Source organism: Macrobrachium rosenbergii, chromosome 7 (genome assembly GCF_040412425.1).
Source record: "Macrobrachium rosenbergii isolate ZJJX-2024 chromosome 7, ASM4041242v1, whole genome shotgun sequence".
Classification (NCBI taxonomy): Eukaryota; Metazoa; Arthropoda; class Malacostraca; order Decapoda; family Palaemonidae; genus Macrobrachium; species Macrobrachium rosenbergii.
The window spans coordinates 34,330,551-34,348,357 of record NC_089747.1 but is presented as its reverse complement, the minus strand read 5'-3'; the positions used below and the strand labels follow the sequence as shown (position 1 = coordinate 34,348,357).

The 17,807-nt window shown below is 40.3% G+C and overlaps 1 protein-coding gene across 8 annotated transcripts in view; it reads right to left on the bottom strand.

Annotated features, from left to right (window-relative positions):
- Ars2 (arsenic resistance protein 2) overlaps positions 1 to 17,807 on the bottom strand; it is a 179,576-nt gene that overhangs the window by 32,136 nt on the left and 129,633 nt on the right. The gene's annotated exons all lie outside the window — the stretch shown is intronic.

Genomic DNA, 17,807 nt, shown 5'->3' with positions numbered 1-17,807 from the left:
TTCTCTGGTTAAAATATCTGGGGTAGACCACCAGAATGTGCTCCACTGTTAGTGTCTCGTCACAGTTAGCACACTCTGGAGGGCTGCTTCCTTCTAAAATAAACTGATGGGGTAAATGAGTGTGCCCAATCCTTAATCTGGTTAAAATAACCTCTGTTCATCTGTCAAACTGGAATGACGAAGACCATGGTAGTATATTATCCCTAATATTTCTATATTTCTTATTATTGGCAAGAAGAGGAGAAGTCCACCTTTCTTGCCATTTACTTAAAACATAAGATCTAATAGGACCTGTTAGGTCTGTATGAAGCACTTTCCTGAAAGAGGTTTCTGATAAAATACTAGCAGCTTTTGCTTCCCTGTCTGCCATCTCGTTTCCGCGAATCCCCATGTGAGAAGGGACCCAACAGAAAAAGACTGATTTACGCCAACAAGAGATACGAAAAAGCCACTCCTGAACTTTTTGAATTAATGGACAAAAGCTATTAAATTTTTTAACAGCTTCTACGGTGTTTACTGAGTATATGACAGAATTAGAGTCACTACTTTGAAAAACTAAATCTAGGGCACAGACTACGGCTGTTAATTTGGCAGTAAATATTGATGCAGAGCCAGGTAATTTAGCTGTGTACGCTGTATCACCAAGGATAACAGCACAACCAACACCACTACCTGACTCTGATCCACCTGTATAGATCTTTGTAAAATTAGCATGGGTAATGTCATGCTCTTAAGAATTTTCCCCTAATCTCTTCTTCAGTGCAGTCCTTTTTGTTAAACAGTTTCTTACATACTAATGCTTTTGGAATAAGCCATGAAGGATTTACAGGATATTCTACCTCCAGGACTTCCTGGGATTTAAGATCATTATTCCTAACATCCTCATTCAGCCGACTCTGGAATGGTTTAGAAGCTCTTGTACCGGAAAAACTTCGAGAGTCTGTTTCCTTCAGTACTTGAAAGGAGGGATTTTTGGGAGCACTTTTCATTCTAGTCACGTATCACAACCCTAGCTCTTGCCTTTTTGGATCAAGGGGATAAAGATCTGTGTTGACACATATGCTTTCAGCAGGAGAAGTTCTAAAAGCCCCTGAGTATATTCTCAACCCCATGTTGTGTACAACATCCAGTTCCTTTAGCTTGGTTTTACTTGCTCAGGAATAAATTTGACAGCCACAGTCTAGCTTAGATCGACACAGAGAGTCATATAGCCTCAAAAGGGATTTCTTATCAGCCCCCCAACTAAATCCAGAAACAACCTTTAAAATATTCATAGATTGTTTACATTAATCTTTAGGGCATTTATGTAGCTAGCCCATGTTCATTTATGGTCAATAGTCATCCCCAGAAATTTTACTTCAATTTCATAAGGAAGGATGGACCCTTTTAAACTAAGTGTGGGAACCTCTTCCACATGCCGGCATCTGGTGAATCTTACTGCAACTGTTTTGGAAGAGGAGAATTTGAAACCATTCTCATCAGCCCACTTAGTAATAGCAGTATACGGCAAGGTCATCGACAAAAAGCAAGCATTTAACAGGGGGCAAATTTTTTCATCCACACTATTTATTGCCACTGAAAAGTGTTACACTTAAAACGCTTCCTTGGGGAACTCCTTCCTCCTGCATAAAAGGTTGGGAGAGCGAGTTACCCACTCTTACCTTAAAAAGTCTGTCTGTTGAATATATAAACCTGATCATTCTTCCACATATGCCCATCTTGTGCAATTGTTTCATGATGCCAATTCTCCAGGTAGTGTCATATGCTTTCTCTAAGTAAAAAAAATATGCTGATGGTCTGACACTGTTTGGTGAACCCTTGCTGGATTTGGTTGGTCAGCCTCAGCAGGGGATCAAGGGTGGAATGGTTTTTCCTGAAACCAAATTGAAATGGTGATAGTAATCCTTTAGTTTCCAGGTGCCAAACTAGTCTAGTCTTCATCATTTTCTCCATCAGCTTACATACACAGCTAGTAAGAGCTATTAGTCTACAGCTGGTGGCTTGGGAAGCATCTTTATTTGGCTTTTTAACAGGAACAATTACGGATATTTTCCAGTCCTTGGGTAAAATTCCAGTTTCCCATATTTTGTTTATAATCTTGAGTAAATGTTTTTTGGCATCATCTGGGAGGTGTTTAAGCATTTCATATACAATTGTATCCTCACCTGGAGCTGTGGATTCACTTGAGGAGAGTGCCTCACGAAGTACTCTTAGGGAAAATTTGTAGTTGTATGGTTCAGATTTTCCCGAATCAAATTTCAGAGACATTTCAATATTCCCAATTCTTTGAAATTCTGGAGAATAATTGTTAGGGCTGGAAACTTTAGAAAAGTGTTTTCCTAGCTCATTGGCAACTTCAGTGGGCTCTGTGATTAGAGAGTCATTTATTTTTAATGAGGGTAATGGTGACACAACAAATTTTCCACTCAGTTTCCTTATTTTGCACCACACCATCTTAGTGGGGTCTTGGAGTTTACTCCATTAATAGAGTAAAGCCAACATTCTCTTTTGGCTTTCTTATAAAAGCACCGCTGCTTGGCTAAAGCACGTTTGTAGATTAACTTAAGACTGAGGGGAGCCACTAGTTTTGTAACATCTGTAGCACTTCCTAGTCACTTTTCTCAGAATACCACGTCTTATTCCACCAGGGAACTGCAGGTCTACGAGGTTTGCCTTTTGTTTTTGGAATCGAGCCTTCAGCACTCTTCAAAGTAGATTCAATAAAGTAATCATAGGCATCTAGATGAGAATGAAAGGACTCAAACTCCCTATCTAGATTGACACCCTTATTGAATTTATCCCAGTCTGCGTCCCCTACCTTCCACTTAGGTAAAACTTCAGATGGAGCATTCACAGCATATTTCAAATGGATCGGGTAGTGATCACTTCCATTTAAATCTTCATTAACAGACCAATTAAAATCAAGGTGGATACTAGTTGAAGAAATAATAAGGTTCAGTGCAGAGAAATGATTATCGTGAATGTTGTGGAAAGTCACTGACCCATTATTATATAGGGTAACATCATTCCTGTCAATAAGATCTTCCATTAATTTCCCTTTACTATCTAAAAACTGACTTCCCAAAGGGGATTGTGGGCATTAAAATCACCTAGGAGAAGTAAAGGAGCTGGAAGTTGGTCAATTAACGACTGAATATCTCCAATGTTAAAAGCAAGGTCTGGTGGAAGATATAAGGAGCAGATTGTTATCCTCTTTTCCAAAATGACTGAAATAGTGACAGCTTGTAGAGTTGTATTTAATTGTATTGTGGAGTGCTGTAGAGATTTATTAATAATAATTGCAGCACCTCCACGGGCATGATCACCAGTTGGGGGATATGATTTAAATATTGAATAATTTAGTCCAGGATTATAAGGAGAGTTGCCTAATATTGTTTCCTGCAGGCATATAATCCCTGGATTGAATTCATGCATTAAAACTTTAAGGTCTTCTGTACAGGCTCTGAGACCTTTACAGTTCCACTGAAGGATATCGAGCATGAATGCTGAGGTGGTAAAATGTGCTACTTCCCACTCCTTGGAGGGGAAGTACTGTTCCTAGGGTGGAGTGGGAAATTCTAATTTATAAGAGATTGTTTTCTTAATCCCTTTTCATCTGAACTGGAGTTCAGGGTCTTTGGTTGATCTTTATATTTTTTATTATGAACCTGATGTTCAGAATTACCAATGTGATTCTGTTCACCACTATCTGAATTGAACTCAGATGTTTTTGTTCTGAATCTACTTTTGGAACCACCTTTCTAGGAGGAGAGATCTCTTCCAAAACACTGAACCCATTTGAAGTTTTTATTGTAAAGCTATCATTATTTGGGGAAGTATTTCTTGTGCGCTTCTTGGTAGTTGTAACTGTAGCTTTATTATTATTTTTGTTTGTGGCTGTGACGATTGATGGCTCTGAACTAGCTCTATCTAACTGGGACTATTCCTTTAGCTTATTTTTGTTTGAAGTATTTTCAGAACATCTTCCTGAATTATTAGTTGATTCTGGCACACTTAGTTCTGGAGATGAATTGGCAGCTGTCGTAGAGGTGGCATTTATATCAACTTTGGAATATAAATTTCCTGTGCTTTTGGAAGTACAATTTTTGGTAATGGACTCCAAAGCACTTGCCGACAAAAGTTTCTGACCAGTTTGGAGATTTTCATTATTATTTAGTTAGAGAAATAGCAGGTTTGTGATATCTACTATCAGATGCAGTTATTGGTGGCCTTACATTGCTGGAAGTCTTCAAAAGTTTTATTACAGAAGCATAGGTAGAGTTGGCACTTTTGTTTGCCCCCATTACTGTGCGCTTTGCTTCGCTAATGCAGATACTGTATGTGCGTTATCAGCCACTGCCAACACTTCTTGTTCAAATTTATATCTGGGACAAGCCCTGGAATTTGGAGTGTGATCACCCTTACATAGAAAACAGTATCGGGCTGCTTTGCAACCATCAAAATTATTGTGCTCTGCAGAGCACACAGGACACCTTTTATTGTTATCGCAAGAGTTTTGAATGTGGCCATATTCAAAGCATTTGCGACACTGTTTAGGATTTCTTTTATATTTTTAACCTGCATCCTCTCATGGCCAACAATGATGGTATCAGGTATGTAACTGGAGGAGAAGGTTAAAAGGCTAGCTGCATCCCCACCCAATTTTTTTTACATGAGATACACAAGGAGGGGATTGATGGAGAATCTCCTCCTCTTTAAAAACATGCAAGTCTTTTGAGTAAACTACTCCTTTCAGTGTGTTAAAGAATCTGTGAGATGAAATACATTTAATATTTCCACTTTCAGGAGGTTTAAAATTTGATAGCAGAACTGCTTGAGTCTCATTACCAGCTTTTATTAGAAGGTTCTTTCCATAGCATTTTAAATTTCCAATGGGAATGGAACCAACCTTGCTCTCAATGCATTCAGCAGCTTTTATTTAATTTTTCCCTCCCTCCTTGTAGATAGCAACATGTCATAACGGGGGAGGAAGAGTTCTGGTACATGGGACTGGTCCATGTTCTTCAGTCTTTGGAATAAAATCAAATGGCTCATTTAAGTTTTTCACTGAAAACACTTTCGTGCTGAGAACTGAGTCATTTAGAATGTGGCCATGGAGTCTTCATTGTGCCTCACTAGCTTCCAATGGAGAGGAAAATTTAACAAAAGCAGAAAATGACTGCTTATCTTTTTCTGGAATTAATTTAATTCTTTCCACTTTGCCAAAATGTTTTACTACACTGTATAAACACTCATAATCTAATGACAAGCCTACATTAGTGCAATAAAGGACCCTATTATTTTAATCAAATCCATCAGATTTACTAACACCCTAGTGTCTCAAGTGTTTGGTTATGTCCAACAGCCAAGCTCGTATCCATGTTCATGCCAGAAGTCGTTGCCAGTGCCGTTGAGTCGTTGGATCCAGGGGAGGGAGAACTAACAGCCAAATCCATAAATTTAAGCCAGTCCACATGCAATAATCCAAAAAGCGCAAACCCGACACCCAAGAGCCCCCGCACAGACCCTGACAGCATATCAAAAAGGGCAAACTGGGCAGCTCTACTGCCCAGCTTCCCAACCTCAAAACACTCCCAAAGCCTGCGAAGAGACCCCAAGATGCCAAGCATGCACACATCAGACCACCACACACAAACTGGTTCATCCACCCACCCACAACTGCTTGGTTATATCAAGAAAGTATCGTGGATCAGTCAGGTATTCGCATTCTCCACCAATGGCACAAGTGAGAATTGACTCCCAACAGTCCACCCCATACCCTTAGGATAGGGTAGCACCGATACGCTTGCAGTGGCCCAGGTATAAGCCAATCCGCCTGCTGGGAGTTCTGCCCCCAACTAATGGGGACTGACTCCCCACTCCAACCATACTGGTGGGCTTCTGGACAAAAGCCAGGAGTCCCACCCCAAAAACCAGCCGCCCCTGGATTCCGATGGGCTGATCCCCGGAGATGGTTCCACCCTCAAGATAGCCATGGGAAAAATCCCATCACCATCTCTTAGGTCCAAACCATATCGGGTGGCGACTCAACCGCCACAACTCCCACAATTAGCTTCACCTAAGCAGTAAAATTTTGTGAATGTGGAAATGTCAACACCATTTAAACCAAAAACTACGTAGGATGATTCTTCAAGACACGGGCCCAAAGGCCAGGGTCCCTTAGCCCCTCACCTCATCAAGGCGTTCAACTCGAGGGGCCTCTCCAGGTAGAAAAGTGAGCTTTACCTGAGCCAGGGGAGGCAGGGGAATCAGTGGAGAACCTGCAAGTAGTCATTATCACATGGTGATTTTCCAATTCCTAGTCCTTAGTCTGCAAAAGGGACTTGACATAGTCCTGTTTTCTTTCAATCTAAATGCCTTCTCCCCATATCACTTCCCGCAGTGATTCTTCTTTTTTGAAGAGGCTCCATCCATAGCAACTCCCCATACCCCTCTGTGAATAGGAACAATTGTGGAGGTTGCCAATGATACCTGGAGATGGCAGTGCCTTAGGCAATGGTGTCTGGTACAAGTAAGCCAGGTGTAGGCTTGGACTGCTGAAACACTATTTTGCTGAACTTTCCATAAATGCTGCATCTACCAACTGGGGTGGGAGATGCAGTGACCATTTCAGTTGCTTTGTTATGGAGCATACTAGTGGTGATGGCAGTGCAAGATCACGGAGACTGACAAGAAGGCAGTAGCAAGATTGGTGGCTAAAAGGCCAAGGCTGAATTGCTTGGCCAAAGGGATGATGGGATGTTACAGAACAGGGTAAGTGGCAAGACCTCCCAGACCCATTGACATGTGCTACTCCTAACACCTCATCAGCACTCACTGTACATACCACTTCACTATCAAATTATATCACTAGTGGAGAAAGATACATATCCAGGTACAATATCACTTAAAACTTTAACTCAACACGAAAATTTACACCATTTTCCAATCAAAGTTACAATACAGCAAAATCTAAACTATGGATTATTTATGGGTAGGAAGCCACATAATACCTTCTGAAAGTAACTTGCATTTTCCTAGGTACACAAAACACGGTCTTTTATACACAAGTATCCTTTATCATGCTGGAATCAATTGCTGAAACTTAGCAACAAAGTAGTTAAATGGTGGTAGGAATGAGAGTTGGGGGGAAATCCCGACTCACATGCTATCACAGAGCACTTTTCTTTGGCATCAGGGAAGACGAATGGTTAAGGTGGGATTTTAATAAAAGGCTCTGGTTTGCATACCTATGGAAAATATAAACCACTTTTTAAAAGTAGTTTTTTCCAATGGGAATACTGTACAATTCATCACCTTATATACAAGACTCACTCCTTAGGTTGAAGGTCATTTCTCGACTGACTGGCAGGGTGAATCTCCAAACAGAAAAGTCACATTCACAGCCATAACAGTGAGCAGGGGAACACACACTCCTGTAACCTCCTATTTGATCTGGTATGGGGATGACGGAATGATACGGCCCTGAGTCCAAATGAGGTGTATTGAGATCTCTCTTATAGAGGAAATCTTGGATAACCAAGTGACCCCTACAAGAGGTGAACAGTCAGAAGGCAGCTACAATCAGGCCAATAAAATTGATACGCTCAGATGATAGTTCTACTATTCTGCCTTTTTAACAGGGTTAGGTTCAGATGATAGATCTACCCTCTGTCTCTCTTGTTAAAATGAAATGAAGAGTTACATCTTATAAGCTAAAGGTCTTAGGACTGGTTGCTTAACTGTGTAGAATATCTGCATCTGCACCTGATCCAGTTTCAGGAGGAGGAAAGAAAGGAAGAAGGAAGAAAAGAAAGGAAGAAGGAAGAAAAGTCAGTCACTTTACCATTCATTCCCAGTCTTAAGCCCTCCAAATACCTTTACTGAGATTCTTTTCTATTTGAGAGGAGCTTGGGTGACTACATAACCTGCTGAGCCCCCACCAGCAGTCCTAAGGAGAAGGTGTCAAGGACCTACAGGTAATTCACTCAAGGTTAAATAAAGTGCAGGTGGTCCGAATCTTCAGAAACTTGCCCTCATTATCTATGCTCTTTAAATGCTGCTCTGAAGTGCAAGGGACAGTCTCACATCCCTAATTTCATGAGCTCTCACTTGAACTGTATGACACTACTTCACCAGAATTCATTAGCTTGTTTGATTATTGCATGAAGCCGAACGGAAAGGGTGTTCCTGGACACCTTCTAGCTTGCCAGTACTAATGAAGAGGTTTACACCAGGTTTAAAAGCATCTTGTCCAGATCACCAACAACAAAGTCCTGGAGAGGGGACCAAGAAACTTGCATCTCCTGTCAGGGACGGATGTATCCTGGGTTTTTGCCAAAAACTCAGGAACAAACATAAATGACAAAGTTTCCCAACCCTATGAGAGCAGAAAAATCTAAGAAGGCCATTCAACTTGCTAAAACAGTTTGTCAAGGTTAAGGTTAGGAGAGAGTCTTGAGCGCTTGATCTCGGTCCAAGGGCTCCACCCTTGAGCTTGTATGATCCCCAAGTTAGGCTGTGGAGGGCAAAGTCGCATCCCACTCCAGAGGGTGAAGCTCCCATGAATGAAAAGACTGTTTGAAACTCCTCATAAGCATGGACAACTTCACCAAAGCACTGATCCATGCCCCTCAGTCTGAGGAACTTGCTCAAGTCAAAGCAGTGGCTTTTCACCATGAAGACTGGGAGCTTGTCTTAACAATGGTAGACAAGGAAGCAAGCAATCCACTGAATACAAGCTCTGACGGGAGAAAAACCCATTCTAGGACCCCAATTTTAGAAGATAGCTCACCTTCCCTCATACATTAAGGACAAGGATCTTTGAGGGTGCCCTGACATGTCCCAAGCAGTCCCCTCAGGAAAAACCTCTCTCTCACTGGAGCTGCTAGATAACCTCCAAGTACATAACTGCTCGGGGTTATGGAGGGCTGACAGGGTCATTCACTTGGTGGAACAGCCTGAATGTGCAAAAAGCATAAATGGCCAGATTGTCTCAGGGGTGTTGGAAAGCATCTTCCAGAACTGCTCATGGATTTGGCATTAGAGAACAAAATACCAAGAGCTTCCTGTTTAGTTGCGTGGCATAAAACCCCTAAATCTTGAAGAGCCTTTCCTCCACTCAAGGATTTAAGGACTACTCTGTCCTTATTACTTGGCCCTGGCAGCTCTTTCCCTGATTACTGCACTTACAACTCTGCTGACTGGGCTTCTGACATAGGACTCCCAGGTCCTCAGATCCTTCTTCCCAAACCTTTTCCACTAAGGAGACTTGCACACTCATCATGACGGCAGGTCCCACCCCTATAAAAATAACAGTGTCACTAGGGGGGTCTACAATTACAGATGTGAAGCATCCACAAACTCACTCATATCTTTCACAACTCCGTTGTCCAATCATCTTGAGCAATTCCTTATCTTTAAAAAAGTTACGAGCACAGCAAGACATCCTAACTTGAAGGATGCCAGAGACAAGGTGCTCTATGACAGCAGGTGAGTAGAATTTTTCCCCACACCCTCCTAACACCTTGCCACCAAGTTTAACAACTTATCCAGCTCAGGATGAAAGATACTGCTATATAAAAGGCTCTGATTTGTAGTCCTATAGCAAATTTATTTAAAATTTAAGCCCTTTTGCAGTCTGTTCTGCAGTTACATCAAGTGGCATTTTGGAATTTTATTCCATTCCCAAGGTCCTATGCATTTCAAGTGTCAAATCCCTTGGGGAAGGGGTACTTCTAATGTGTTGCCTTGTATAGCTAATAGCAGACAGTGTTCAATGCCCTTTTCATATCCCTGTGCCAGAAGCATTGATTGCTGCATTGTACTTTTCATATTTCACTCTGGTTTATTCCCTCATAACTGTCCACCTTAAAAAATTAACCTTTATCAAAATTTTTACCCTTCTAAACAAAATCCCTCAGGAGAGCCCTACAAGAATTACATGTTACTTAGTGAGGTTTGTAAATTATTTTCTAATGATAATTTCCAGGGGTTAATGAACAAAAAAATATCAGTACAAACAAAATAACACTATAATTGTATTTTGATATTTTAATAATTTTCAAGGGTTAATGAACAAGAAAAATATCAGTAAAATCAAAATAACATACTTGTATTTTGAAATTTATGCTGCTAAATGACTGCTTTAATGTATTCAATGAACCCAATAAAAGTATTACTCTACTAGCCCATGGCCAATCTTGCCAGACCACTGAACTTATCGCTCTTTTGCTATGCCTTGATCAAGTTACAGTCAGTCCCTGGTTATCGGCGGGGGTTCCGTTCTGACAGTGTGATGATAACCGAAAATCGCTGATAACCAAAAATCAGCAATTTTCAGGGCTTATCGGCACCTCTGTTAGGTGTGTATCAGTGCTGATAAGTGGAATCAGCAATTTTCGGTGCCAAAAAAATTGCCAATAAAAGGAAATCGGCGATTTTCTGCAACAAAAATTGCCAATTTTTGTCACTAGACAAGCCCCGTAAAACCGGATCACCAATAACTGAGCCTGCTGAAAACTGGGGACTGCCTGTATAAGGGTCTTGCACTGCTTGTAATTTTCATGTAACTTGGGCAACTTTCAATAATGGTCTACCAAGACTGTATTACAAGGATATTCATATTATCCTCAAGTTCAACTATCAAGACTATAATCTTTTTACTTTGTATCAAACGACTTCCCAAGATCAAAGAAAACAGTGATGTGTTGCTGTTTGTTAGCAAAAGCTTCACATACTGAAGATTCCATACGAACCAACACATCAGTTGTTGAATGTATACTTTGAAAACCACACTCTGCAGGCGACAGATATTTACCACATTAAATGTGTTCACCATTTTTTCCATGATCTTACACAGACATGACGTTAGTACAATGAGAAAATAATTTTCTGTCTCAAATGGGTCTTTCCCTGGTTTCACAAATGGCAGTAATTTTAACATCTCTCAAAGCTTAGGGAAGATATGTTCTTGGAAAACTCTGTTAATGAGAGTTAAATCTTGCACTTTGGGTGTATGGGTAATCATAGAATATATATCATCCAGTCTGGGAGCTGATTCACTACATTTATTTAAGGCTAATTCAAATTCTCTCATAGTAAAAGGTAAATTGCACTATTCATTTCTTGATGTATTAAAATCAATTTTTACATGTTCCATTAGCCTCCTTTGAGCTGAATAGGATTTGTCATTATTTTTCTTTGCAACAATTGCAAAATGATTAGCAAACTCACTTGACACTAACTGGGGACCTGCTACTTCACAAACATGATCTTAATAACTGGAGGATGACAAGGAGTAAATTTACCTGCTATTTTTTAACTCTCTTCCAAACTAAAGTCAAGGGTGTTTTTGAATTTAGTGAAGATATGACAATTGTCCAATTTTAATTTCAATGCAGAAATGAGCTCTTGCTTTTTGAAATTCAACATGGTAATAATCACATTTTTGTCTGTGGTATCTGGGGAAAGCTGATCTCAGTTCTATGTGTTTCCTGGCATTTACGAGTCTTCCAGCCCACTAGTCAACAGATAAATACAGTATGCCCAATGTCCTAGGCATAGACTGAAGACCAGCTGAGAATATAATTGTATTAAAAAAGTCAAGAGCATCATCTATGTGCACAGGGAAAGTCATCAGCTGAGTCATCTACTGAGCTGTGTCCTGGAAGGTTGCCCAATCAGCTTTACCAGTGTTCCATTTAACCTTGAAGACAGAGGATTTGAAGCTACATTCATTACTATTGGAAAATGGTTGCTGGTGAATCTGTCATTTATCACTCTCCAATTAAAATAAATAAGACAGTCATCACTGCATACAGATAAATCAATTGCTGATAACGTGCCTGTCTGAATGTGAAAATGTGTAGACTCCCTGTGTTTAGGATTCCCACATTTTCACCCTCTATGACGGAACACAGGCAATTTCCTCTTTGACTGGTGCTGATGTCACCCCAAAGAGGGTTTTTACTATTCATATCTCTTAGAATAACAAAGGAATGTGGTTGCTGTTGAATGAGGGGTTTAGATTCATCAATTGGGAAGACTTTGCTAAGTGGTAGACAGAGAAATCATACTGTATATTTTCTTTGCAGATGGATCTGCACACCTATCACTTGCAGTGTATACTGGATACTAACAGGATTTTGTGGGTTGTCATTATGATTATATAAAGCTATACCTCCATGGCTTCCTATATTTATAAGTGGAATGACAGGACGTACACTTTCGCGGGCTTGGACACGTATTATTGCCAATCACAGTCTCCTGCAAAACTATATATACAGGAGGCACTTCTGCTATGAGCAGCCTTAGTTCTTCCCATTTAGCTCTTAATCCCTGATAGTTCCACTGAAGAAAATGAATGAATTCTTTGCTTTTGAGGCCATTAAGCTGGAGCCTCTGTTAAGTGCTTTCAGCTCATTGCCTTCCTCCTCCTTTTTCCTGGAAGGAGACTGATTATTTATGGCTGCCTTCCTTTTCAGAGGGTTATCGCAGGTGCTGCCTGATGAAGGGTGTGAGGATCATACAAAATTGATGCATCCTCCAAAGCATCAGGAGCACCAATTACAGCTGGTGTAGGCTCTAGGGAGACACAAGCACCAGATACAGGCAGTTCCCGGTTATCGGTGTGGGTTCCGTTCCGATGGCGTGACGATAAGTGAAAATCATCAATAACCGAAAATTGGTGCCTCTTTTAGGTATATATTGGCGCTGACAAGTGGACATCGGCGCCGAAAATTGCTGATTTTCGTCACTAGACAAGCCCCAAAAAACTGGTTCGCCAATAACCGGGGACTGCCTGTATTGATAATACAGTAAACTCCCTGGATTCACGTTCTCACAATTCACACACTCAGCGATTGGTGGAATTTTCTGTGGAACCTATTTATAGATTATTTGCGGGAAAACTCACCCATTCACAGATTTTTTCATAGTGCAATATTCTGTATTTTCATATTTTACTGTACTGTGCATACATAGGCTATACATTTTATGATAATGATTTACAATACTAATTTTCAAATATTAATATTAAGTTTAATAAGAGTAAATAATATTAAATGTAAATAAAATTCTCTCTCTCTCTCTCTTACCGAAATGAAAGAATTTTATGCATATGTAGTATGTATGTTTATTTTTGTATGATAAATAAATGATTTACTAATCTTTAAATATTAATTTTAACGTAAACAAAGCAAAATATCAATTCATTAAAGAAAATATAGTGAAATTAGTAAGATTTTAGTTCAATACCTGATCTATTTCTGTATCTGACTTGGGAGAGGGATGAAGGCGTAACAGTCATCAAACAAAAAGGGTTAGCACCTGCCTGAAGAGTGTCTAATCTTTTTTATGCTCTTTGTGTTTCATATCTCTCTCTCTCTCTCTCTCTCTGAGATAGATTTTTTATGTGTGTGTAACATAAATATTTTTGTTTTGTATACTGTAGTTTTATTCATAAAGGTGATGTTACTTTGTTATTAATTTTTTCATATTTTCTATGCTATATTTACAACATTTATGCATTTCTATAGTAAATCATATAAAATTTTAAAAGAAAACACATCGATTCCCAGACTCCTCCAAAGCTTGGAGTGAGGAGAGGGTGTTTTCTTGCTGTCAATTTATATTGACATAATAATGACATATTGGTGGTCAAATAGTATGTTGCCCACTTGATGGTCAAATAAAATAGCTACAGCTACAAGGGATAGTGAAAAAGCTCTCTCTTGTGCCAAAGGATACTCAAAATATGAGAGATGGATAGATAGACAAATAGACAGATTGACAGAAAGAAGGGAGAGTAGTTGACAGAAAGACATACTCTCTCTCTCTCTTTCTCTGTTATTGGCTGGAAGGGTTAGAAGTATATGCATATATAATTTTAAGGGTAAAATGTTTAAAATGACTTTGAAATGATATTAAATACAGTAATAGGATAGTAGTTTAAGGTATATAGCTTAAGGTATACATTTGGTATTGGAACTTTCAAGATAGGCAGTTATAAGTGTCTTTAGAGGAGAGTGTTAACTATTCGCTGATGGTTGTGGTATGCAACCCCATGAAATATGGGAGGTTTACCGTACAGCCTCCAACAAGGCAGGCGTGTCACCCATAGCTGGTGCAGCCTTCAAAGAAACCAACACACCAGGTATAGCTGGTACAGCCTCCAGAGAGCCGGGAGTGCCAGGTGTATCTGGCACCACAGCCAATGAGGCAGGAGCACCAAAAATCACTGGAACTGCCTCCGAGGAGGCAGAAGTGCCAGAAACTACTGGTGCAGCCTTTAAAGAGGTAGGAGAACCAGAAATCACTGGCGCTGCCTCTGAAGAGGCAAGAGTACCAGAAATCACTGGCGCAGCCTCCGAAGAGGCAGGAAAGCCAGAAATCAATGGCGCAGCCTCCGAAAAGGCAGGAGTGCCAGAAATTACTGGCGCAGCCTCTAAAGGGAGTACAGGTTGCCACTGATCTTCCCTTTACATTGCCAAGGGAAGCACCTCTAGTAGCATTTATAATTCTTCTTCTGTTGGCAGCAGTACTAGAAAAGGATATTCCTGGTCGAACATATTGATTTAATATTTTCTCCTCTGCCTCTAAATGTGATACATTCAGTTATCCTTAATGTCTATATCACCTTTTCTATGTTGTACACATCACAATTCTGTGAAGAAGATAGATGATCTCTGCAATGTATACATCTTGCTAAATACCATGTTCTGGTTCACTACATTCAACACGTGGCCAGCTTGCCTTGCAGTTCCTGCCTACAAGACCCTAACATGTGTCTATATTCTTGGCAATAAAAACATCTCCTCAGACTTGGGTTATATTGCTTCACCTTATAACATAACCATGCTGCTTTTATTACATTAAGTAAATGGGTCGAATTAAATACAATTAAATTTGAAAGTGGAACTAATGCTCCACTGATCTTCATTCCTTCACCTCTAACCAGACCATGATCTTTTTTAATTCTATTACAAGCTTCTGCTCTGAGTACATCATCTGGTGGGGTGCAAATTTCATTCCCCTGGTGTGATTCCAAAAAGCATGTACTAAGCAGTCTACTTTAACTACTCCGAGATCTGATAATGCTTCTAATTTTTCACTTTCTTTCGCTGTGGCCGATTCTACTGTCAGCTTTCCTTGACTTTCAGATTATATCTTAGGCTCTTGGCCACAACACTTTAAATGTCTCTGTACACATGAAAAATATATATAGAATCTTCCAGATCAAAAGTCAAATACTTATTATAAAGAGTTTCAAATGTACCTTGTCCTATTTCACATACATTTCTGGTTACTTTCCCTTTGCTCAGTGCTGGAGCATAGGGTCCCAGTGTAATTACGATAGAAAGTTGTCAGAGGTGGGCGCAGAGGTTGTCATTTGTGCCAAATTGGTATCATCAGAGGGTCCAGGAGTACTCGATTTTTAACTGCTACTACTCATAAAGATTGAACTTCATAAAAAAAAATTTAGTAAACCTGAAAACCTTAAAAAGATATCATCAGCCTTTCATGGAGTTTATTCCCACCAATGGCACAAGTGAGAGCTGACTCCCAAATGTCTGCCCCAACCCTACCCTACCCCACAGGGCATGGCACAACACAATTAGAGTGGCCCAAGTGTAAGCCAACCCAGCTTGTTGGTACAAGAATACAATCATCCCCACCTTAATCATATTATGGGCAAACTGTATAGATTGACACGAGTCCTATCCCCAGAACCATACCACCCCTGGAATCCATGGCCCAGCCCTGCAGAACAGTTCTGCCCTTGACCTATCAATCTGTTATCTCTCAGGTCCAAACATTATCAGATAGTTGATGATCTTACCACAGTTCCCACTATTTACCTTCAGATATAAACCCAGTCCCAGGTATGATACTTTTTCCTATTAGTCAAGTCCAATAAATTTTATCAAGTGGAAAATTCCACAAAATTAACCCACAGTAATACATAATGATATAAAAGACTCTTGGACTCAAATCTGGGAACAAATTCCAGGGGTCCAAGAACCCCCTCACCATGTCAAGGTGGTTCAATGTTGAGGGGGAGAGGCAAGAATAATGAAGCATTCTTGGCATAGACTTTCTTTTCCAAGATCTGTCCCATAGCCTTGAACCTACCCAAGACAGCCTTAGTGAAATGTGGAGCAAGCAAAGGTTGAGATGCCTGACCAAGCTGATACAGTACTGTGTCAGTGGGTATGGTGCCAAGGTCAGTGGTGCATAGGTGAAGATAGCTGAAAGCTAAAGGCAAGAAAACTTGACACACACCAACAAATGTTGGGAGGAGTGGCACGAAGGAGAGCAATGCGCAGGAGAATGAAGCTTCGAAGCATGGCTCCTACAAGAGCAGCAAAAAGATAATGGTGTAGCTCTGAATTCCTCTGTGATGAATGGTGCAACAATGAATGGCTCTCAAAAGGGCAGCGCAAAGGTAAACAGCATGGGGCTGAACTACTAAGCAACACATAACTATGAATGGCTCCCAAAAGCACAGTGCAAAGGCAAATGGTGCTATGCTGAACTCCTTGGCAACAAATGGTGCAACAAAGCATGAAGACAACTCTGTACAGCACAAACCAGGAACCTTTCGTCAGACACAGCTAAAACAAAATGTAGCAAAGAATGGTGGAGTGGAAAATGGTCTTTGACACGACCTTCTGATTTCAAACATGATCACTGTCGGCACCAAACAAATCAAATTGTTGTCTAAGCAAGGAAAATCTCTCTCTTTCCTAATAAGGAAGTTTGATTTTAATTTGCAATTTCTTTGAACATCTTTCCTCTTAGGGAGAGTAAATTTCTTTAGGGTAACCTGTTGTACTTACCAAGAACAAACCAAGGGATCAGCAAAATATCTCTGCTTCTGTCCCAAAACAAAGGGCCTCTGCTGGACTCAACGTTCAAGATTATTGGTGGGAGGCAACTTCTAAATCCCATTCAAAATACTGACATTTCTAAAACCTCCCTAAAGGCACCCAATTTCTTCACTCAGCACTCTTTCGCAGCAATATTAGTGAAGTAATTGTTTGTGTATTAAATCGCTGATGTAAGTAAACAAAATCACATGACAACTCATCTAACACCTTGCTCAGTGACACAAAACAGCCACACACAAAATTATATCACCAAACGAGTAAACTAATGAATCATCTTTAGCTACCTCTGTTACACAACACAGCAACACAAAGGACAGAAGGCGATAACACTGACAGACTTTTCTGCTACAAACGTAGAGAGCGATCCTTAGGCGCATGAGAACTGGTGCTGTCGCCAGGGTGAGTGGAAAGAAGGGACAACAGGCACAGATCCATTCCACTACCCAACAAACTGCAATTCCCAGCAGTGCCAAACTCAGCAGCTGCATGACTAGGTGTGTCTACACTAAGGCCATACATAAGTGAGGGCACTGTCCCTTCTACTGCAGGGGAAATACTTGAAAATAAGCAAGCACTGAGGGAGGGTACTCCTGAATCAAAAGGGAAGTTTGTGATGGAGTCAAAAAGTGAGACTACAAATGGAAGTGTGAGTGAAAGACAGACATGGGGAAGGGACAGTCTCACCCTGTCTCTCTTACTCTTAACATCAACATCTTCCTTAACAGAATCATATTTTTGTTGCTTCCTTTACCTGTCAGTCTCCTTTTCTCTAGATATTAACATAAATAAGCATATAACTTTCATTCCAGGTCTTGCAAACACATCTCTTGTTATAACTCCAGCAGATACCTCTGCACTGAGCACACAAATCAAGTCAACAAACTGAAAGTGAGCATATCCTATTAAAGCAGCTGC